This window comes from Lynx rufus, unplaced genomic scaffold, assembly GCF_022079265.1.
Source record: "Lynx rufus isolate CCGP_SWC_20201006 ecotype Redwood Valley unplaced genomic scaffold, mLynRuf1.p SCAF_2, whole genome shotgun sequence".
Lineage (NCBI taxonomy): Eukaryota > Metazoa > Chordata > Mammalia > Carnivora > Felidae > Lynx > Lynx rufus.
Genome location: NW_025814834.1, coordinates 149,064,450 through 149,088,647, shown reverse-complemented (window position 1 = coordinate 149,088,647; position 24,198 = coordinate 149,064,450). Strand labels below are relative to the sequence as shown.

The 24,198-nt window shown below is 37.8% G+C and overlaps 1 protein-coding gene across 2 annotated transcripts in view; it reads left to right on the top strand.

Moving 5' to 3' along the window:
- Nucleotides 1-24,198, top strand: part of HS2ST1 (heparan sulfate 2-O-sulfotransferase 1) — a 170,787-nt gene that overhangs the window by 75,247 nt on the left and 71,342 nt on the right. The gene's annotated exons all lie outside the window — the stretch shown is intronic.

The following is a 24,198-nucleotide window of genomic DNA, read 5'->3' as shown; positions in this document are numbered from 1 at the left end:
ATTCTGCATCACTGCACAACGTCATCCAATCAATGCAAAATATTTGCGGAAATTAAAAAATTTTTCAAGCAATTATATTTAATTTGTTTTACTTTTAAGTGTTATTTTTTACACATTTATTTATAACTTTTCTGAATACACAAAGAATTTGACGCAACTTATGGCTGAGGGGGAAGCAATTTAGACTAGAAAAAAGAGTAGTAGGTAAAGATGAAGGGAAAAGACTGAATGCATATATAAACGTTCAAGTTCACATTGTCTATTATAGTTTAAAAATTTTTTTTTGATGTTTATTTATTTTGAGAGATAAAGTGTGAGTGGGGGAGGGACAAAGAGAGGAGGAGACAGAGAATCCCAAACAGGCTCTGAGCTGTCAGCATATGGCCCCCCATGGGTCTGGATCTTTGCTTTTTCCCAAGATAGTCTGTAATATTCCAGCGGACACATCATCAACACTGTAGTGTTTTTAGTTTTCTGTTTGGGTTTTTGTTTTTGTTTTTGTGAAAAAAAACACATATAACAAGAGAGTTACTCTCAACAAACTTTTAAGTGTAAAGTATATTTATAACAGTAAAGCACAATGTTGTAGAGATTATTAGAACTTCTTCATGTTGCATAACTGACATGAATACCCAGTTGCACAGCAACTTCCCATTTCCTCCCCCACCCCCATTCTCTGGCAACCACCATTGTACTTTCTGATTCTGTGAGTTTGCTTTGGATACTTCATGTAAGTGGAATCATGCATTTTTTATCCTTCTGTGACTAGCTTATTTAGCATAATGTCCTCCAGGTACATCCACTTTGTTGCATATGAGAGGATTTCCTTCTTTTTTTAAAGACTAAATAATATTTCATTGTATGTATATGCCAGTTTTTTTTAATCCATTCATACCTGGATGGCCCTTTAGGTTTTTTCCATCTCTTGGCTATTGTGAATCATTCTGCAATGAACATGGGAGTGCAAATATCTCTTTGAGATCCTGATTTAAATTCTTTTGGATAAAAACCCAGAAGTAGCATTGCTAGATCATATGGTACTTCTATATTTAATTTTCTGAGGAACCTCCATACTGTTTTCCACAGCAGCTGTACCCTTTTACATTCTCACCAACAGTGCACAAGGGTTCCAATTTCTCCATGTCTTTGCCAGCATTTGTTATTTTTTGTGTTTTGTTTCTTTTTGTTTTTGATAATAGCCATCCTAACAAATGCGAGGTTATATATCTTGTTGTGGTTTTGATTTGCGTTATTTCCCTCATGATGAGTGATATCCAATGTCTTTTCCTATACCCAAATGTGTTTTGTATGCCACTTGTAAATCCTTTTTAAAGAAGAGTGTATTCCTTTGCCCATTTTTTAATTAAGATGTGTTTTTGCCATTGAGTTATAGGAGATCCTTACTTATTTTGGGTATTAATTATCAGATACATAGTTTGAAAATAGTTTCTTCCATTCTGTAGGCTGCCTTTTCATTTTATTAATTGATTTATTAACAAAAAGATTAATTAGCAGAAGATTTTGGTTTGATGTAGTCCTGCTTGTCTATTTTTGCCTTTTGTTGCCAGTGCTTTGGGTATCCTGTCCAAGAAATCATTGCCAAGATTAATGTCATGAAGCTTTTCCCCCCTCTGTTTTCTTCTAAGATTAAGTCTTTAATCCATTTGCAGTTGATTTTTTTGTGTGGTGTAAGATAAGGGTCCAGTTTTAGTCTTTTGCATGTGGATATCCAGTTTCCTAGCATGATTTTTTTTTAATGTTTATTTAATTTTGAGTAAGACAGTGCAAATAGGGGAGGGACAGAAGGGAGGGGACAGAGGATCTGAAGCGGGCTCCGTGCACTCACAGCAGTGAGTCTGATGTGGGGCTTGAACTCATGCACTGTGAGATCATGACTTGAGCTGAAGTGGTCGCTCAGCCAACTGAGCTTTGCAGGTGCCCCTCCCAACATGTTTTGTTAAAGAGACTATCCTTTCCCCATTGTGTAGTCCTGGCACCCTTGTAGAAGATGATTTGACTGTATATGCATGTGTTTTAACTTCTGTTTTTTTAGTTTATATTTCAGTCTTTATGCCAATACCATACTGTTCTAATTATTGTAGTTTTGCAATGTGTTTTTTAAATTTTTTTAAACGTTTATTTATTTTTGAGACATGGGGAGAGACAGCATGAGCAGGAGAAGGGCAGAGAGAGAGAGAAGGAGGGAGAGGCAGAATCCAAAGCAGGCTTCAGGCTCTAGGCTGTCAGTACAGAGCCTGACACAGGGTTCGAACCCACGGACTGTGAGATCATGACCTGAGCTGAAGTTGGATACTTAACCGACTGAGCCACCCAGGTGTCCCAGTTTTGTAATATGTTTTAAAATCAGGAAGTGTGAGGCCCTCAGCTTTGTTCTTTATTCTCAAGATTGTTTTGGCTCTTTGGGGTCCTTTGTAGTTCCATGTGAATTTTAGGATTCTTTTTTTCTGTTTCTGAAAAAAAAAAAATGTCATTGGCATTATGATAGGGATTACATTGAAATTGATAGATCATTTTCAGTAGTATGGCTGTTTTAACAATATTAGGTCTTCTAATTGGTGAATGTGGGATGTCTTTCCATTTATTTGTATTGTCTTCAGTTTCTTGCAACAATATTTTGTAGTTTTCACTATGCAAGTCTTTTGTTTCTTTGGTTAAGAGTTGGGGTGTGACAGAAACTAGTCCCTCAGATATTCCTTCCAAAAAGCCAGAACCTTGGGTGTATGGCTCCGTTCTGCTTCTGCCAGGGAGAAGTTCCAAGCCAGGGCTATTCCTGATGCTGATCTGTCCTTGCTTGGTAGAGGGATTGATGTGGGAATAGTGATATTTTCTTTTTACCCATTTCACAGCTCTTTTTGGCTTTGTAAGCACTTGCCTGGGGTACTGCAGGTTTTTAACTGGAATCTGGAAATCTTCAATTTTGGTCTTTATTGTTAAATTGATGTTTCTATGGGTAAATGAGGGCTGGGACTTCTTATTCTACAGTCATGTTAATGTCACTCCAATACAGTACTCTTAATTGTTTAAACAATGAACACTAATCAAGTACCTACTATAAGCCAGGCTTTGGATTAGAAGTTTGGGTTTTAAAGATGAACTAAACCTCTGGTTTGGAAGACAGACATTTAAGTAGTGAAAAACTGTAAAATGTATTCAGCTATGTTCTAGATGGAAACAAATTACTGTAACTTAATGTCTAGAGGCCTTCCTCTGATGTTTTCAAGGAAGGTGGGATTTGAGCTGGGCCTTTTAGACTGAGTAGGAGGTTTAGAAGGGCATCCCAGGAACAAGGAACAGTAGTTAGAGTGAAGGGAATGATACAAAACTGTGTTAAACAGAGAATAGGGAGAAATCCATTGTGGAGAAGGAAATGGGGATAGATAAACTGGAAATGGTTGTTTGGGGCTTGATTACCAAGAGGTTTGTTTGCCAGCCTATGGAGTTTGGATTTATGACATCAAGAAATTTTTTTGTTTTTTTGTTTTCTTCATTTTTTTTCATGTTTGCTTATTTTTGAGAGAGAGAAAGAGAGAGAGAGAGTGAGAGAAAGTGTGAGCAGGGGAGGGATTAGAGAGAGAGGGAGACACAGAACTTGAAGCAGGCTCCAACACTCCCAAGCTGTGAGCACAGACCCTAAAGCAGGGTTCAGACTCACAAACTGTGAGATCATGACTTGAGCTGAAGTAGGACACTTAACCGACTGTGCCACTCAGGAGCCTCAAGAAGTTCTTTTTTGAGTAAGATACACTTGATCTTAGCCAAAAGGCCTAGAAGTGATGAATAGGATAAAATAATAACCTTCCTTCCATCATAAAATCCTATCTCCTTTGTGGAACATGAACAACAGTGAAGAATTACATTTAGGGGAATCAGTTGTTAACATTCATGTTAGGTAGTTTAAAAAGTAAGACTATGACAGTGGCCTTGTAGATGGAAAGATAGGATTTGACAAAGATTTCTGGGATGAAGCCAAGAATTAATAACTAAATAAAAGTGGGAAGCAAGAGAGATGTTAAAAGGAGGCTACTTGAGGCAGGAAAATAGAGGATAAAGTAACAAATGGAGATTTTAACATATCACAGACAAAAACATTAGGAAAAAACTCAAATTTGTGTTGTTTAATTCTTGAGTTTAATAAAATCTTCAAAATAAAAAGATCGGAATGACCTGTGAATTAATAAGTATTTGAATCAAACTGGATTGAGTTATGTGCCTCCTTAAGCTCAGGAGTATTTATTATATTATAATGCCACCCTGCCTGGCTCTGCTCTTTCCGCTTCCTGCAAGGTATCTACCTGTGTTTTACTCCCCACAGTATTACCGCATCTGTGACAGTAGATGTGATGAAATAGAGAAAGAGTTCCCAAGTTATAAAAAAAGGTTTTGTTTTGTAAAATTTGTTCTTTGTTTGTAATTCAGAATTGATTTTCCTGTGGAAATTTAATTTAACAATACCAACTCACCTAGAAAACTATCAGCTATTGATGTTAATTACACAGGAAAACAGAAATCAGAAACTTTTCTGCTATCTTAGACTTTTATCTCAGTGCTGTTCGTTACCAGCTTTATCATCTTGAATAAGTTCCTAAACCTCTTCGTGGTACAATTTCCTCATCTATGAGAGTAGTACCTATTTTATAGCATTGTTGTTAAGATTTTTGAGGAAATTTTTATTTATTTACTTATTTTTAAGTTTGTTTATTTTTGAGAGAGAGACAGATCGTGAGCAGGGGAGGGGCAGAGAGAGACTGAGACACAGGCTCCAGGCTCTGAGACGGCAGCACAGAGCCCTATGCGGGGCTCAAACTCACAAGCCATGAGATCTTGCCCTGAGCCAAAGTCTGATGACTGAGCCACCCAGGCGCTCCATGCATTTTTGAGGAAATTTTTAGGCAGAATATTGAATTGGTGATAACCAAGTGAGATTTAAAAGAAAAATTACTCTGAATATATTCGGATACGTGGAAATAGAGGCAGTCCTATAACCTGAGAATTTTTCAGGCTTCTTCAAATCTGTTACAGAGAAATACTCTTAGTAATGAACAGCAAATCATTTTGAACATAAAATATGGATTTTGGGGGCACCTGGGTGGCTCAGTCGGTTAAGCATCCAACTTCAGCTCAGGTCATGAGTTCGGACTGTCAGCTCACAGTCCGTGAGTTTGAGCCCTGCATTGGGCTCTGTGCTGACAGCTCAGAGACTGGAGCCTGCTTCGGATTCTGTGTCTTCCTCTCCCTCTGCTCCTCCCCTGCTCATGCTCTGTCTCTCTGTATCTCAAAAATAAATAAAAACATTTAAAAAAATGTAAAAAAAAAAATAGGGATTCTGAACTTCCTTTCTGTCAACACAACCCCAGATTCATTATATTTTCATTCTGTAGTTATTACATTTATTTTTACCAAAATTGTATCCCCAGTATTCTTTGTTTTTAATGTTTGTTTATTTATTTTGAGAGAGAGAGAGCAAGTGTAGAAGTGGGAGAGGGGGAGAGAGAAAGAGAATCAATCCCAAGCAAGCTCCCTGGGCACTGTCCGTGCAGAGCCCAATGCGAGGGCTCCAACTTGTCAATGGTGAGATCATGATGAGCTGAAATCCAGAGTCAGAGCTTAACCAACTGAGCCACCCAGGTGCTGGATCCCAAGTATTCTTTTGTCTAACACTCTCCCCACTGAGCTGTTTCGGCTGCTGTCCCCAGTATTCTTAATACCGTTTGAAAGGTTTAATTTTATAAACTTACTCTCTTTTCTTTTTATTCCTTAATTCACTTATTAATAATAGAATTAGGGCATTGTGTGTTGTTACTTTATAGGACAGCCATCTGTCTTATCTAGCAAAATCAGCATAATTTAAATCTTAATATATTGAGCACCTCCATCAGGGTAGACAAGAATTTTTCTTATTTGGTAGCAGTACCATCCAAAGCTAAAGGTAGTTTGTCAAAATGACAGATCTAGGTCTCAGTATGTACTTTGAGGAATTGTTGCTGTAACTTTCTTCTTTATACATGATTTTGGAGATGCAAGTAGCATACCTAAGACATTAGTTTATATATTTTTAGTGGCTAGGAAGGTTTTAACTTGAATTCTCAATTCATTTTTTGTATCTGGGTAAGTGTTCCTTCAGTATATGGGCAGTGTATTTATTCATAACTAATTGATTCACACCTCTCCATAATATTGTCTTCCAATGCTTTTCAGAGAATAGAAATTGCCAGTAATGTTTAGAGGTTGTCCACATTTTTTTTTCTTCATCTGAGAATTACTTCCCCATCAGTATTTTTACCTTTTTACTGGCACTTGTATCCAAATCATAGATTTTTCTATCACTATTGTCAACATTCATTTCACAAAACGAAATTTCAAAAGAGCTATTATTACTTGCCTTTACTCAACAGTACCTTTTTTTGGTATCAGGCTTTAGGTTAGGTGTTTTCTAGAAGGGCATTTGGAAGGAAATACCTTAAGATGGCCCATCCTAGTCTAAGTTAAACTTTGTGGTTTGGAGTGATACGGTTTTGAATTTTATATCACAGAGTTGAAAATTACTGCCAATGAAAAGTAATTTAGCTTTTTTCTCGAGGAGAATAAATGTTTTTCTAGGTACTATATCTTGATTTAACTCAGATGTTAAAGCCAAATGTGTCAACCCAGTCTGGACAGACCCAGTTAAAAACAGAATGCCATGGGCTCTGGGAATCTTAGTTTATCATCAATGATGTTTAATCTTCAGGTCATTCATTACCCTTTCACCACCAATTAGACACCTGGATGGGAGAAGTCAGTTTTAAAATTTTTTTTTTTTCAACGTTTATTTATTTTTGGGACAGAGAGAGACAGAGCATGAACAGGGGAGGGGCAGAGAGAGAGGGAGACACAGAATTGGAAACAGGCTCCAGGCTCTGAGCCATCAGCCCAGAGCCTGACGCGGGGCTCGAACTCAAGGACCGCGAGATCGTGACCTGGCTGAAGTCGGACGCTTAACCGACTGCGCCACCCAGGCGCCCCAAGGGAGAAGTCAGTTTTAGAGAAGTGATAATGTAATACAATTGTTTTCCAAATTAGTAAATTAATTAATTCCTCTCTTCTTTCTTCTCCCTCCTTTACTTTTTTTTTTTCTCGGCTCCTCCCATACTTCTGTCTTCCCTCCTTTCAGTATAATTCTTTTTCAAATAAAATGTTAGAAAACCACAGTACAGTCTATTCTGTTGCAGTGTTCATTTTTGGCTAATACACATTGGTAAATAAGGGAATGATGTCAGTGTAATATGGAAGTAGGTTGGTTAATGTCCTATTTCTCAGCACCTCAAAGTTGGAGCAGTTGGATGAAAACATTAAACTGAACCTTGAAACTGAAAGCCTGCAGCTCATTCACCCCACACTCTACCTTTTGGTTCTGTTTGACCACCTGCTCTGTCTGAACGGTATTTGTTCTCTGTGCTCCACAGTTTTCATTCATTTTGCCCATTTTCTTATAACTCAGCTGTTTCTCACACCCCCACCTCTTAGGCCAAACTCTCTTCAATTTTATTTTTAAAATAATGCTCTGTATTTACTATAGTAATTATTTATAATTATTCATTAGGAACTTACCATGTCTTTTTACTTGAGTCATTATTACATCTTTTAGTTCTCTGGTTCAAATTGCATTGCATTTAAGTGGCCTTTAATACCCTGTCTTTCTTCCCAAGGCCAATTATTTACAGTGAGTGACTTTGTAGAACACAAGATTTTTTCCTAGGACTCCTGTAACACCTTGTGGCTTATGCCGGTATATAAACACAGAGGTAGAGTGGCACTGATATACTAAAGGGATTAGAATCCCACCTTGTCCTCTCTACTTTGTGCCCTATATCAGCCTGCCTTTTTGACATTCTGGGGGAACTACTCAGGATCTAAGGAATGGAATGTAGAGCATTTTGTTCAAAGAACGGGCAATCCATCCTTCCCTTTAGGCATTCTAACTCCTTTCCTTAGCTCCATTCTGGTTCCTGGGAGAATATAAACTTGGACCAAATCACCCTGGTGTTCTGTAAAATTATTGCACTATGCCTCAGTTTTATTTTTCCTTTTTTTTTTTTTTTTAAGTCTTTGGAAAATCAGCCTTGTGAATGCTCTTTACTTACTGGAATACTATTCAATTTTTTTTTAATGTTTATTTATTTTTGACAGAGAGAGACAGAGCATGAGTAGGGGAGGGGCAGAGAGAGAAGGAGACACAGAATCCGAAGCAGGGGAGGGGCAGAGAGAGAGGGAGACACAGAGCCCAATGCGGGGCTCGAACCCACAGACCGCGAGATCATGACCTGAGCCAAAGTCGGACGCTCAACCAACTGAGCCACCCAGGTGCCCCCAACTTACTGTAATTCTATTGTTGAGGACACTGCTCATTGTATTATATTATTTCACGCATGACAGGTTTCTCAGAGAGTTTATTTTGGGGTCAATCTTATAAGAAGTGGCATATTTCCTCATTTTTGATAATGAAGATTTCTGTGAAAGAGTGAATTTTCCTTTTTGCCGTGAGTGCTTAGAAGCTTCAGTTATGGCAGGTATGTTGACCCTTAAGACTGACATAGTTGCTTTCTTTTTCTCAACTCTTTTTTTTTCTTTTTATTCCTTTTAATCAATCATATTGAGATGTCTTTTTAAAATAAGGTTTCTTGGGGTGCCTGGGTGGCTCAGTTGGTTGAGCATCAACTTTGGCTCAGGTCTTAATCTCGTAGCTCAGGAGTCGGAGCCCTGCATCGGGCTTGCTGCTGTCAGCGTGGAGCCTGCTTCAGATCCTCTGTCCCTCCCTTTCCCTCTGCCCCTCGCCACTTGCACTCTTTCTCAAAAACAAATAAACATTAAAAGAAATTAAATTAGTTTCTCTTTGGAAAGAGAACAAGTGTATAAAAATATTCAATACTAAGTAAAGGTGCTGGAGGCAGACACACTAGTAGACTCTAATCTGGGCATGAGATGGTGAGAATCTGTTTGGGGGAAAGGAGTCAAGTGTGGTTGTATTTCTGTTCTAGTAGCAGAGGCACTCTGGAGGTATGATTAAGAGGAATTGGATGAGAGAAAAATGAGACATATGGAAAAGTTCACAAAGAACTATATAGTTTACATGTGCATATCTGATTACCTAAAACATAGGAGGAAGAATACAGTTAAGACCAAAGCTACTAGTTTCAGTTCTAGGTAAAACCAAGGTACACGTTGAAATAGGAATGTTTCTAAAGTTTATTTATTTATTTTGAGAGAGACAGAGTGTGTGTGCGTGTGCATGCACACACGAGTGAACAGGGGAGGGAGGGGCAGGGAGAGAGGGAGAGAAAGAATCCCAAGCAGGATCCATGCTGTCTGCACCAAGCCAGATGTGGGGCTCGCATCCACAAACTGAGATCATGACCTGAGCCGAAATCAAGAGTCAGATGCTTAACTGACTGAGCCACCCAGGTGCCCCTGAAATAGTAATTTGGTTTTTTTCCCTTTAATCTATTTATGTAATAAGTTATACTGAGTTTTTCAATTAATAAACCATCCTATCATTCTTTGGATACACCCTTCTTAGTCTTTTTTCCAGTTTTACTGAGATATATATGATTGTCATATAACATTATATTAGTTTAAGGTATACAGCATGAATTGATACATGGATATGTTGTGAAATCACCATAATACATTTAAATTAACACATCCATTACTCACATAGTTACAGATTTTTTTCTTGTGATGAGAACTTAAGAGTTACTGTCATAGACACTTTCATATATACAATACCGTAGTCACTATGCTGTACATTACATCGCCAGAACTTATTCATCTTATAAACTAGAACGTCATACCTTTTGTTCATCTTCCCCCATTTTTCCCACCCCTACCTCTGTCAACCACCAATCTACTCTCTGTTTCTATGAGTTCGTTTTTTTTAGATTCCACATATAAGTGAGATCACACACTGTTCATCTTTCTTTGTCTGATTTATTTCACTTAGCATAGTTCCCTCAAGGTCCATGGTTGCAGATGTCAGGATTTCCTTCCTTTTTATGGCTAAACAGTAATTCCCTTATATATATGCCACATTTTCTTTATCCATAGATCCATTGATGGGCATTTAGGTTCTTTCCAAGTCTTGACTATTACAATCCTTTAAAGTCTAGGGGCACCTGGGTGGCTCAGTCGGTTAAGCGTCCGACTTCAGCTCAGGTCATGATCTCATGGTCCGTGAGTTCAAGCCCCGCGTCGGGCTCCGTGCTGACAGCTCAGAGCCTGGAACCTGCTTCAGATTCTGTGTCTCCCTCTCTCTCTGACCTTCCCCTGTTCATGCTCTGTCTCTCTCTGTCTCAAAAATAAATAAACATTAAAAAAAATTAAAAAAAAAATAAAGTCTTGATGGACTTAACTACTACCATTATTATTAACGTTACATTTAATTTGCCAGTACTTAGGATTTTACATCTGTGTCTATAAGGTATATTGGTGTGCAGAATTCTTTTATTGTACTATATGTGTCTAGTTATATTATTGAAGTTGGTATAAGGTATTAATTGCCTCATAAAATGGCATTCTGTTTTCCTTCTATAATTTCATTCTTTTTAAAAGAATTGGTAAAACTCAGTGGTGAATGATTTGTATCTGATGCCTTTTGAGTTAGAGTATGGTGGAGATTTTTTACTACCATTTTAATTTCCTTCATAGTTATTAGTGTCCTTTTGTGGGAGGGTGGTGAATTTTTATATATTTTTCTAGGTGCTTGGTAATTTCATACAGTATGTTGTATGTCTGGAATTTAGGAAAGAAGTTAGCCTGGAATTGAAGATTTAATCATCAACATGGAAGTGAGTAAGGTTTCTAGGCCAAGGCTTTAAAATTCATAGTGAAGGGAACCAAGATCAGATATTGCATCTGGCTGCTTCTTTCTCTCTTTTTTTTTTTTTTTAATTAACATTTTCTTCACTTTTATCATATACTATTGTTTAACCATTTTAACCAGTATGTTATACCTACTTGGTGTGGAGAAATATTTTAAATATTAGCAGCTCACACTTGGCAGTGCTTGGCAGGCAGGATAGCAAAAGGGAATGGAAACAGTCATTAGGTCTCGGGTTTCAACAGGAGCAGACTTGGCAAAAATAGTTATTTGCATAGTAACTGCATATGAGGTTTATGTTTCTGTTTTTTTCACAAGTGCGTTTTTCCCCCTGGCTTAGCTTAGGTTTCAGAGGGAAAACAGGCCCTAAATGAGAATCTTCAGTTTTGTATTTTATTAATCTCTTCCCCTCGAGTAAGTCTTAAATGTGAATGGTTGTTCTTTCATTGTTAAATTAGGAAAACTGGGATTCAAAGAATGGATTTTCTCTAAGATTCTTTTTTCCTTGACTCATTCAAATATATCTTTAGTTTTAGTTTTCAAGGTAAAATGTATAGCAGTTTAGAATTCTAGCTCAGTGTTCCACTCATCAATTTATTACCTCTCAACTCCATATTCACCCTTCATTGGCTGCTCAGCAAAAATTGGGGTGTCCCTTTTAAATGTTTTCCCTTGACCAGTTGGCATGGTGTCAGGTTTTGTCAGTTGAGTTTGCTGGGACAGTCCCATTGAAGGAGGAAAGTTTCTTTTATGGTTCCGGGGTCTTTGCAGCTTCCCTGGTTCCTGCAACCAGATGGCCAGCAACTCCCAACAACCAGTAGCTTCCTCCTGTGAGTCCTTTATCACCTTCACCTCCCCCGACCAGGCAGTTTTGTAGCCGACTACTTCTATTGCCTGTAGTGGCTACAACCACAGTGTCCAGCTTCTGCAGTGTACGACAGCCGGCAGCTTCTGGGTGGTTTCATAATGGAGTGCTTCTGGTGAGACACGCCCCCATGAATGGTTTTTTTTTTTTAACATTCTTGAGGATGGATTTCCAGCAAGTTCTGCTGGTGCAGCACCACAGAACTCTACCATCCAGTGAGTCTTAACTGTGACCTTTCCGAAAATATATGGATCTTTGCCAGGCATGGGATGTGGGGTTCTTTCTTGGTCACTCTTTCAGTCCTAGGGCTAGTCATTGCTCCTTGCATCTGTTCTTTTTACTCTTCAGAGTTCTTTTCTTGGTAGCTAATTTCTTATTACTTAAATACCCTGTTTAGTTAATAATTCTTTATATTAAACTCCCTCTGTTCAAATTGCTGGGTGGCTTTTAATTCCTAACTGGACCGTGACTGTGTGTTTATAAAATGCATGGAGTCTAATACATATAAATTTCTAATTAAGATGTTTCTTTAGATTGCTATTCTTGAGCATACGAGGGGAGTATGTCTCATCTTAATGTTAATTTTGATGACTATTGATTTTTTTTTAACTGTAAGCTCAGGACTCAGAATTTTGATATATGCATCAGCAATGTGACCTTATGTCATGTGGTTAATAGATTAGACATCCATCTACTAAGTTTAAAAAAAACACCTCTGTGGAATTAAAGTCAATTTTGCAGTTTATAGTACTATGCGTAAATTTATTAATTTCCTTAGTAATTTTATGAACTATATTACAGATATCATCACCCCATTTTCTCTAAGAAGAAATTAAGACTCTGAAGTTCAAAGGGTATTCTCTAATACTCTTGGATATTTCTTAACCATCAAGTGTAAGTTCACTGGAACATATATCACTTGATCAGTTAAAACTGTTTGCACAATGCCAGACATGTCTATTGTAGATAACTTACATATCACTTCTTCCCCAGCTCTGCCCCCACACGTCACAGTCTTGACGAACTTTGTGAGGTACCATTTTAATATTTTCTTTTTCCCTGAAAGCTACAGCACATTAAATTGAAGGCATTTATATTCCTGTGTCACATTAGCATCACTTCAGCTTACTAGATAGTATTTTGTTTTTAGTTGATTGCAAATGTTGATTTCTCCTTTTTCAGTTTGCAAAACTATATGACAGGAAATCTGTAGCTAAATATCACTTTATGATTTCCATCTGTTCACGTACAATAGTGTTTATAGCATAGTCCAGATTGTAGGGTGATAGAAATATCCCATTACAGCAGATAGAATTTAAAATGATCATTGTACATTCTAATGAGAAAACATTTTTAAACAAGTACTTCACTTAATTTCAAAGCAGAATAACTGAATACTACGATTTGATGACAGCATCTGCTCTATAGTGTGTGTTTGTGCTGTCAACAATAAAAACTTTTCTGACTTTCCTAGAAATTGATCAGTTTGCTCATATGTATACTAATAATGGAAGCCAGGCAGGCAGGGAGATAGTATAAGTCAATCTGAATATCCTTAAAAAAATATCTTTTTTCTATTGCCATGGAGAATATCTTCCATTATTTTGTGTGACTTAACTATGAGAGTGGGTGGGGTGTTGTTATGTGACAGTATAATTTTTGCTAAATTTTATTTTGGGAATATGTTTACATTTACTGAATAAAAATAGTTTCCCTTATCATATGGAACTCTAGCAGTTGTACATCTCTTTGGCTCTACAGTTAAGCATAGAGAAAAGGAGATAAAAATGATGGTCCCTGGAGTATATAGAGTGTTGAGTACTTCCAACCGATTTTAGTTCCCAAAGTGTACATTTGCCTCTATTACACTTTTGCAAATGTGCCTCTTATTCTCACGTCTGATTGGCTCTCTGGTCATTTTCTTTTCTGTTTTCTATGCCTGTAGATACAATGCTACAGCAAGTGAGGAAAACCGTACTTCCAGCCATCCGTGCTCTGCTGCATTCTTTTATTTGTTTGTTTGTTTAGAGAGAGCAAGCAGGGGAGGAGCAGAGGGAGAGAAGAGAATCCCAAGCAGGCTCCTGTGCTGTCAGCACAGAGCCCCATGCAAGGCCCTAACCCACGAACCATGAGATCATGACCTGAGCCTGAATCACAAGTCAGTGGCTTAACCAACTGAGCCACCCAGGTGCCCCTCTGCTGCACTCTTAATCACAAAATAGCAGTGTGTTTCCTGAGTTTCAAACAGATTTTAGATACTGTTCTTAATTTGATTGTTTTTGTTGTCCCTTTTCTTTAGGTCTGTATTAGTTTGCTAAGGCTGCCATTATAAATTACCACAGATTGGGTGGTTTAAACAACAGAAGTTTATTTTCTTACAGTCCTGGGTGCTAGAAGTCTTGAGATCAAGGTGTTTGGGCAGGGTTGATTTTTTTTTTTTTTTCCCCCTGAGGCTACCCTTCTTGGTTAATAGTGCTTGTCTGTGCCTTAATCTCTTCTTATAAGGACACCAGTCAAATTGGATTATGGCTCACCCATAAGACCTCATTTTACCTTAATTATCTCTTTAGAGGCCCTGTCTCCAAGTCCAGTCGCATTCTAAGGTACTGGAGGTTAGGACATCAGTACATGAATTTTGGTGTGTGTGTCTATAAGGGGACACCTCTTCTGCTTTCTGGACTCTTCTACACTACTGCCACCTTACATGTTTTTCCACACCAACTTTCTAACCTCCAGACACCAAGTGAGTTTTGTAAAGTTCAGTTATGACACCAGTCACCTGGAGTTCATGTCAGACTCCACAGGTTAAGGGCTCAGTCTGTACCACTCTCCCTTCAGACGCTAGTCACAAGTTCAAGTTGTTATCTCTGCTTCTGACCAACAAGCTGTAAGTTGGAAATTCCCACAGCTCCCTCCTCAGATTTGATAATTTGCTAGAATGGCTCATAAAACTCGGAAAGAGTTCACATACTAGATTATTAGCTTATTATAAAAAGATACAGTTCAGGAACAGTGAGATGTAAGAGATGCACAGCACAAGGTATGGGGAAGAGGTGCCAAGCTTCCATGCCCTCTCTAGGTATGCTACTCTCCGAGCACCTGCATTTGTGTCAGCTCCTTTGGTTTGATTTTTTTTAATGGGACTTTATTATATGCCCGAGTGATTAAATCATTGTCCATTAATGATTTACTCAGTCTCGCCCACCACCCCTCCATCCTGAGATTATCTAGGGACTTTCCAAAAATCATCTTATTAGCTTAAACTCAGATGTGGTTAAAAGGGGCTTGTTATGAAGAACCTAAGACACTCTTTTCACTTATATGGACAAAAAACCAAAGATAATAAAAGGTGCTTCTTTCATTCTTTCACTTAGGAAATTACAAGGGATTTAAGGAGCTTTGGCCAGGAGCTGGGGTGAAGAGTGTGTGTGTATATATATATATATATATATATATATATATATATATACACACACACACACACACACATACACACACACACACATGTCTATATATATATGTCTATATATATGTCTATATATATATGTCTAGGTAGATAGATATGTCTGTATATGTTTCTTATTATATCACTGAGTGGACACAGTTCACCTAACAAGGTCTTTAGCCTTCACCCAAATGAAGCATGACCATTAACAGTTTTGAGCATCATTCTGTAAAGAATATACTCAAGAGTCTTCTTCACCTTTAATATCAAGTTCCTTTGTATCCTGGCTGCCCTTCCTCCATTTAGGATCACCTTTTTCCCTATCTCAGATATTGACTAGGAAGTTAGTTAAGGGGTAATTTAAGGGATTTAGTGGAGATGTTTTATCTGTACAAACCTAAAGGTTTGTCCTTAAGTATGATGTTTTTTCATTACATACAAATAGATCCCCTGTGGGCCCATCCTTCCAGCCCTCTGGATCTGCCCTCCCCACAGCTCCTATTTTGAGCTTGCAAGAAGTGCTGAATTTACACCTTGTTTGGAGACCACATGGTATTGATTCATTATTTCAGCCAGTAACTGTATGCCATATAAAGATTCTGTCTTTAATGAATCACTTCTTGAAATAATGAAGTACTGTACCTTTTAAGTCAGGGTCCTCAGCTTACTTGTCATGTTTTTCAAACAAAAATTAAATAAGACCCATCTCATAGTCGGTAGTTGACAATATTATTTCATACACGTGTTGATAACACAGATTCATTAACTGTATATTTCAACTAGAAGTTTTGTTCTCTTTTATTTTGTTAGGAAATGTTAGTCACGCTTCTTGTAATATGTGGTGCTGAAGATCACACAACAGTCTGAAAGTTACAGTTTTATACTTTGAGATAATTTATGTGTGTGGAGGGAGCAGGTATACTATTTTGGCACAGGATTCCTAAAATTCTTTTTTTGAGAGATTAGAAAGGAAAAGTAGTAGAATGGCTGAAGTCGGTAGGTATATTTTGACAGATTATTTTAATTTGACAAATAATTCACTCTTTTGTTTGTTTTGGAGCTTTTTAAGTTTACTTATTTATTTTGAGAGTGCGCATGGGTGTGCGCACTAGTAGGGGAGGGGTAGAGAGAGAGGGTGAGAGAGAATCTGAAGGAGGCTTTAGACGCAGCACAGAGCCCTGGAACCCCGGAGCCCCGGGAGCCCAGCACAGGGCTGGATCCCACCAACTGTGAGATCATGGCCTGAGTTGAAATCAAGAGTTGGTCACTTACCGACTGAGCCACCCAGGCGCTCCTCACTAGTTTTAATAAGTGGCAAAATGAATATTTTTATTTCTTACGGACAGTTTTTCTTCATATTAAAAATACAACTGAAATGCAAGTTAACCCTAAGGTACCTTTCTTATCTATCATGTTAATAAGATTTAAAATATTTCCAATATGCTTTTTTAATAGGTACTGGAAAACAGACATCCTCAAAAGTTGTTACAAGAGACTACATTCAGTTGTACCATAATTTGACATATGTGTTCCTAAAAATCACTATGCTAATAGGCAAAATCGTGCAATAAAAAAACACAGTGCAGGGTGCCTGGGCATTGGGCGTTGGAAGAGTAGCACCTTGGGAGTTACTGTGAAGTGGCAGAAGGAAGGTTATCTGAAATGGGATGGAAACTTGGCAGTATCAGATGTGAATGAGTGTGACTCATGACATAAGCAGAAAACTGAGGTCCCTGGTTTAGTTTGAGGTGTATGCAACTTGTGTATTCCTACCTTGCTTGGTTCTGGGTGCGTTTTTCTGTATTTATCAAGAGCTTCTTAGGGGTCGGGTCAGTCCATAAGCAAACACAAAGTTTGTGTCGTGCTCACATTGTATCCCAGCATATCAGTTATGTTGCAAAAAATTCACATTTCAAAGTGAGTGTTATAGCAGAACAGAAATTTCTGTTATAGCAGAAATTGGTGTAACTTTTATGGATAGTAATTTGAGGATATGTATCAAATTACAAATGTACATACCCATTTACCCATAAATTCTAATTATCCTAGAGATAAGTACTTATGCAAAATGATGTATTTACAAGGATATTCACTGCAGCAATTGCTTGTAATAAAAGATTATAAACATCTTAAATGTCTATTAGCAGATCAGTGGGTAAATAAGTTATGGTTCATGCATTCTGAGGAATACTGCGCTGCTGTGTTAAGGACAACTGCTTCCATAAACTGATGTGTAATGTTCTTTAAGATATGTTTAAAAACAAGAGTTGAGAATAGTATGTATAATGTGCTGTCACTTGCCCAAAAAGTAATAATTTTTGTGTGTTTATATGAACGGAATAAAACTGAGGCACATGCTAATATCTTGATAATACCAGACTTGGAATTCCTTAAGGACAAGAACTTTGTTTTATTCATGTTTCTCTCCTCAACAGGGTGCATAGTACCTAGCTCTTACCAGGCACACAAATAAGGATATGTTGAATAAGATAAATGGACATTTCTCCTAACATTCGTATCTGTAAGAAAATTTGATACACAGGATATGAAATGAAAAACAGACTGGGGAGGATTGAGTTACTAAGGTATTCATTTGTATTACTGGCTTTTGTTTTTTGTTTTGTTTTGTTTTGTTTTCAAGCAGTGCACTTTTTCCTGCACTTAGAACATTATTCTTTTATCAGGATTTTGATTTAAATGTATCTTTTTTGGTCATGCTACTGCAACATAATCCATTGTAGAGAAACTAAGGGATGAAGAGCCATTGAAGAAATTGGAGAAGGAGGGGAATAGTACAAAGGGCAGATATGTTAAATTTTTAATATTTGAAGAGCTGCCATCAGGAGGCATTATTTAAGTTCTGTTTTTTTTTCAAAGGACAAAAGTAGGACTATAATGGATATGGAAGATACAGGGAGACAAATTTCAGCCTAATGCAAGAGCTAGCTAACAGCTATTAACAATGGAGAGAGCGTGGTTATAAAGCCTTTTGGTAGCAATTGTTTGTATAAAGATTCCTGTCAGGATTAATGGTGAAATGAAGAGATTTGTAGTCCTTTTTTAGAACCAAGCATATCTGGGTTTGAATGCCCTGCCACTTAGGAACTATTGTGACCTTGAGTAAGAAACTTAATAGCTTTTAAAATTTCCTTAACTACAAGACAAGTATAATAAAATGTATCTCATGGGATTGCTGTAAGGATTAAGAAAGGATAAAGTACCCAATACCATGTTGTAGATTATTCCCTCAATAAATGGTGACTATTGCCATTGAAATAGGAATGCTTTTGGATACAAGGTAGTACAAGATACTATTTGGTTTCTAGGGTCCATTCTAAAACTGATATTTTTGTAAGTTTTATGTTACTGCTTTAAGTATACACTTGTATATGCTTGTGATTGAATTATCATAGCAAAAATCTAATTTGGAACTGGGAGAATTTAGTAAATGCCGCTGGCTATAGTGTGTGAGCCAGGGAGAGGGGCAGAGTGAGAGGGAAAGAAAGAGAGAGACAGAGAGAAAGAATATCTTTTTTTTTTAAGTTTATTTATTTATTTTGAGAGAGAGAGAGAGTGAGAACATGTGCAGGGGAGGGGGAGGTAGGGGTAGAAAGAGGGGGGGAGAGAATCCCAAGCAGGCTCCCCACTGTCAGCACATAGTCTGATACAGGACTTGAACTCTCGAACCATGATATGATGACTGAAGCCAAAATCAAGAGTTGGATGCTTAACCAACTGAACCACTCAGGCGCCCACAGAGAGAGAGAGAGAGAGAGAGAAAGAATGAGAATCTTAAGTAGGCTCCTTGCTCAGTGTAGAGCCTGGTGCAGGGCCCATCCCATGACCCTAGGATAATGACCAGAGGCAAAATGAGGAGTTGGCTGTTCAACTGAGCCACCCAGGTGCCCCCAAAAGGTGGCGTTTTGTAATACAGTCCACAGGAGTAAAGTTCAGTAACCGATGGGGATGAAACGTTACAGATCCTCAACTCAGAAGAAGGGAAAAATTTTTTTTTTTATTTTTTTATTTTTTTTATTTTTTTATTTTTTTTTTTAAATTTTTTTTTTTTCAACGTTTATTTATTTTTGGGACAGAGAGAGACAGAGCATGAACAGGGGAGGGGCAGAGAGAGAGGGAGACACAGAATCAGAAACAGGCTCCAGGCTCCGAGCCATCAGCCCAGAGCCTGACGCGGGGCTCGAACTCCCAGACTGCGAGATCGTGACCTGGCTGAAGTCGGACGCTTAACCGACTGCGCCACCCAGGCGCCCCGGGAAAAATTTTTTTTTGTTACCAGAATGGGACAGAAGTTTTTACAATATTAACTAATACTGCCTTATGTTATTTCTGGATATTTTCTGGCATTAACTCCCTCCTACTTCAAAGATTCCTTTGAAGGGCCAAACAATACAGGATAACACTAGAGAATGACTACTTAAGTAGACCGTTCAGATATCTCTACCAGTCAAATGATTTTCATGTCGGGAGAACTCCAGATTGAAACTCCCAACTGAGATAAATCTGAGCAGTGATTTCTAAATAGTGTACCAGGTAATCTCTGAGTCTTACAAATAAATGTGCTTCAATGCCAGCTCTGAGAGCCAGGGTAGAAGCCTGTTGGGCTTCAAATCACCCTTCAAATCAGAGCACTGCCACATTTTTCTGTTTTTATTTGGTTAATTTGCAAAATACTAGGGGAAGAAAATAATTCTACTGTCTTAAAAAATAATTTGGATAACTGTTGAAGAGCCTTCCCACAAATAACACCATATTTCCTTTATGGTGGGTATACTCAGTTTAGGGAATTTTTCTAAAGAGATTTTGCTCTCTATTCTTCCACATGAAACTGACATTATTTTGTTTACCACCCTTTAAGTAAATGGAAAGATTTATAAAGCGAATTAAAACTTCCCAGTTTGGAAATTTTAACAGTGGGATTGGATACACACATACACACACACACATACACACACACACACACACACACATTTGCAGTCTAATTTTGGGAGATGGCAACGTATTTTAAAGGATTTCCTAAAAAGCATATACTCTATTTGAGTGGAAGATCCTATTGACTAAGATACTGTTGTTCTTTACCAAGAGCTAAAGGTAATAATGGCCCATCATTTTTACACTCAATGGTTGAAAAGGATTATATGGGAGAAAAAAAAAATTGTAAAAATAGGAAAGCCGATTATTTCTAAAATATAGTGCCACTATTCTTTTGTTATTTTTCTATTAAAAAGTAAGTTTCTACTAAAAAGTATAGTTTTTTGTTTTTTTTTTTAATTTCTACTGAAATCAGAGGCTCTTTTATACAAAGGTAACGAAACAAAATTTGCTCTAGTGTTCTATTCCTGGTTGAAATAACTGGATATATGGGGAACAGTTGGTTAAACATCCTACTCTGGATTTCAGCTCAGGCATTATTTCGCAGTTTGTGAGTTCAAGCCCTGCATCAGGCTCTGTGCTGACAGCATGGAGAGCCTGCTTGGGAGTTTTCTCTCTTCTCTCTCTCTGTCCCTTCCCCACTCATGCTCTCTCTCAAAATAAATAAATAAACTTAAAAAAAAAAAAAAAAGAACTGGGCATCTTCAGTTCGGACATGAGAAACAAACCTACCCAAGTGTTTTCTTTTAGATTAAATTCATTGTGGTGGGAGAGGGGCTGGTGCAAAGGGTATTTGGTTGTTTTTGTATTTTGTTTTGATCGTGATAGGATGAGGATGATGATGGTTGAGAGAAGTCAATCAAAAACAGTGATTGTGAAAAATAAAGTATCTAAGTATTCCTTACCCAGATTTTCAACTTTGAGGTTGTTCTATAACTTCCTTAACATTTAATTTGACTACAGGTGACAATGTTGTTTACATCTCAAGTTCATACCTATCCCTAGGCCATCTCAACTCTTGAGTCTCTAGGGCCCCTGTATGCAGAGTTAATATGGGCACATGTTGATTTAAAGTTTTCATTTGGGGTTTTTGGGAACTCTTACTGCAAGCCATGCTTCTTTTTTGCCATGCTAGTCTCAAAGAATGTTTTCCTTTTGTCACTGCATTGTTCTGTGACATTTGGTATCTCCTTATTTCTAGCGTTGTCAAATTTTAAGCTAGTTTTCTAGATCTCCCAGAATTTTATCCCATTCTTTATATCCCTTGAATTTTCTACTGTATTCCAAGTTTCATTGGATCTAAAGAAGTCTCTGCCTAATTCCATTAACATGCTGTATTCATTGCCACCTCTATGCTTTCAGTAATGTTATTCTTCTCTGATGGAATACTGTACTGTGGACTGAATTGTACCCCTCCAGAATTCATATTTTGTAGCCCTAACCCCCAGTGTGATTGTATTTAGAGATGGGCCTTTGGGAGATGATTAGTTTTATTTTACAATATTAAAAAATACTTCCTTACATTATTTCTGGATATTTTTTTGGCATTAACTCCCTCATGAGAAGATTTAGTGCCCTTTTAAAAAGAGGAAGAGACACCAGAGAACTCTTTCCACCAGCAAAAAGATGGCCATCTTTAAGTCAGGAAAAGAGCTCTCACCAGGAACCAAATCAGCAGCACCTTGAACTTGGACTTCCCAGCCTCCAGAATCATAAGAAATAAATGTATATTGTTAAAGCCATTGAGTCTGTGTTATTCTGTTATAGCAGCTCCAGCAGACTAATACACCGTGCTTCATTGCTTTCCTCCATCTTGAAATTCTACCCATTTTCCAAAGCCCAGGTCAGATCCCATCTCGTGTACAAAACAATCCTAGGTCTCATTTGTCCCCCTTTCTTCTGAAATGTATAGCTTTTACTACCTGAACCACACAGTTGAATACTTGTTATAAGGTTACATGCTATCTTATATTCTTCTTTAATTTTTCCATGTAGCCTCATTAAAATGAGATAGCTCTCTGTATATTAGAGGCTAAAATAAAAAGGAGAGGCACCCAGTTCATCTAGGGCAGGGCACTTAGGGATAGTGGCTAGAAGATTTATCCAGATCAGGAAGCTGAAGCTCCAAAAGGTGAAGAAACATTTTCATATGACACATACAAATGGGTAAAGACCAGGTTTAAATGTATTGGTCTTATAAGTAGAATTGAGTTTCACTTATAACATATATACTGCTTCTTGGTTTCATGCCCCAGAAGAGAAGTAGTTCAGTAAAAATGAAAAAAAAAAAAAAAAAAAGAAAAATCAATGTACAGTTTTATTTTCAAATGCAGGGGAAACAAAGCACTCCAGCGGGTACAAGTGTAAGTTCTAGCTTGCTCCCATCTATGCTTTCGCTGGTTTATAGGCGTTATAGAAAGAGCTACAAAGCCCTGGGCTCCTTATTGAAAACATCCTCATTGCTGGCCAGGAGAAGCTGGCTGACTGTTTTCACACTGAGCGTTAAATCAGGAGAGAAAGGTATAAAAGTCCATTTGCCTTTGATGCTAATAGGATCTTTTCAAATTAGAAAAAAACATATGTACACTTGACATTAAAACAAGTTAATTTGTTAATAGCTTGCTGCTCGAGAATTGATGTCAGTATTTTGAAGAAAAGCACAGATTATTTAATTTAGTAATGTCCCCTTTTGCATTTATCTCAGGTAACAGAAATTTATTTGTATCTTAAGACAACCCAAATTTAACTTAAATTTAGATAACCTAGGGGCCCCTGGTTGGCTCAGTCGGTTAAGCTTCCGACTTCGGCTCAAGTCATGATCTCGTGGTTTGTGAGTTCGAGCCCTGCGTTGGGCTCTGTGCTGACAGCTCGGAGCCTGGAGCCTGCTTCGAATTCTGTGTCTCCTCTCTCTCTGCTCCTTCCCGACTCATGCTCTGTCTCTCTCTCTCTCTCTCCTTCAAAAATAAAAAACATTAAAAAAAATTTAAAAAAATTAGATAACCTAAATTTAACCATATCATGCTTTCTTTATACTTTATTGTCCCTTATTTCAATAGTTAGAAAGCAAAAATTTCACAGACGTTACTGTTTTTCCAATATCCTGAATATAAAATAGTGTTGTAATAATTGTAACCAATCTTATGTTCCGTGTGTAGTGAAAAGTTACTGCACTGAAAGTTGGTTCTGTGATTCTCAGGTCTCATAAGCTGGGAATGAGTTGGTTCTCTTAGCCTCAGGGTTATCATGTGTAGAATGGGATGAGCCTAGATCAGCAAAAGTACTTATGCCCCAGGCTTAGCCAGTACTGATTAAATCAGAATCTCTGCAACAGGGCCCAGATGTTCCTGTTTTCTGGCACTTCCCAGTTGATTCTCTTGTGGAGCCAGAAGTGAGAACCACTGCACTAGATCATCTGTAAGACAGTGCACCTCAAGAGTGTGGTCCATGGGTTGCTTGCCTGCCGGTCTACAAATGTTTATTACCAGTCCGTAAGGACATGTGCTACTGCCAGAATGTAAATCAGCTAAAGCACTAGTGCACCATTGAATTAGGCTGGAAAAAAATTTTTTTTTGGTGTTGGTAGCCAGCGTTTGTTGATTAGAAAGGAGCGAATTTAATTTACACTCAGGCACAGGATCCTCATCTGCTCTCAAATGAGCACTTTGAGTAGGACTTCTTGAAGATCTTTCCTAGTTTGTAAACTGTGACCGAATATTCACTATACAGTCGTTTAAGATTTGCTGATTTAAAGCACTATTGCAATATTAATTAAAATCATAACAAACAGAATGTTGTTCAGATAATGAAAATGGCAAAGTTTGAAAAGTTAAAAGTATGGAGTGACAATTTAAAAAAATGTTTTTAATGTTTATTCTTAGAGAGACAGAGCATGATCGAGGGAGGGGCGGAGAGAGCGGGAGACACAGAATCTGAAGCAGGCGCCAGGCTCCGAGCTGTCAGCACAGAGCCAGACACGGGGCTCGATCCTACGAACCATGAGATCGTGATCTGAGCTGAAGTTGGATGCTCAACCGACAGAGCCACCCAGGTGCCCCTTGAGTGACAGTTTTTTAAAGGACAAATGAAAAAGTGCAGGTGTTAGTCCTCTAAAATGGAAAATGTTCC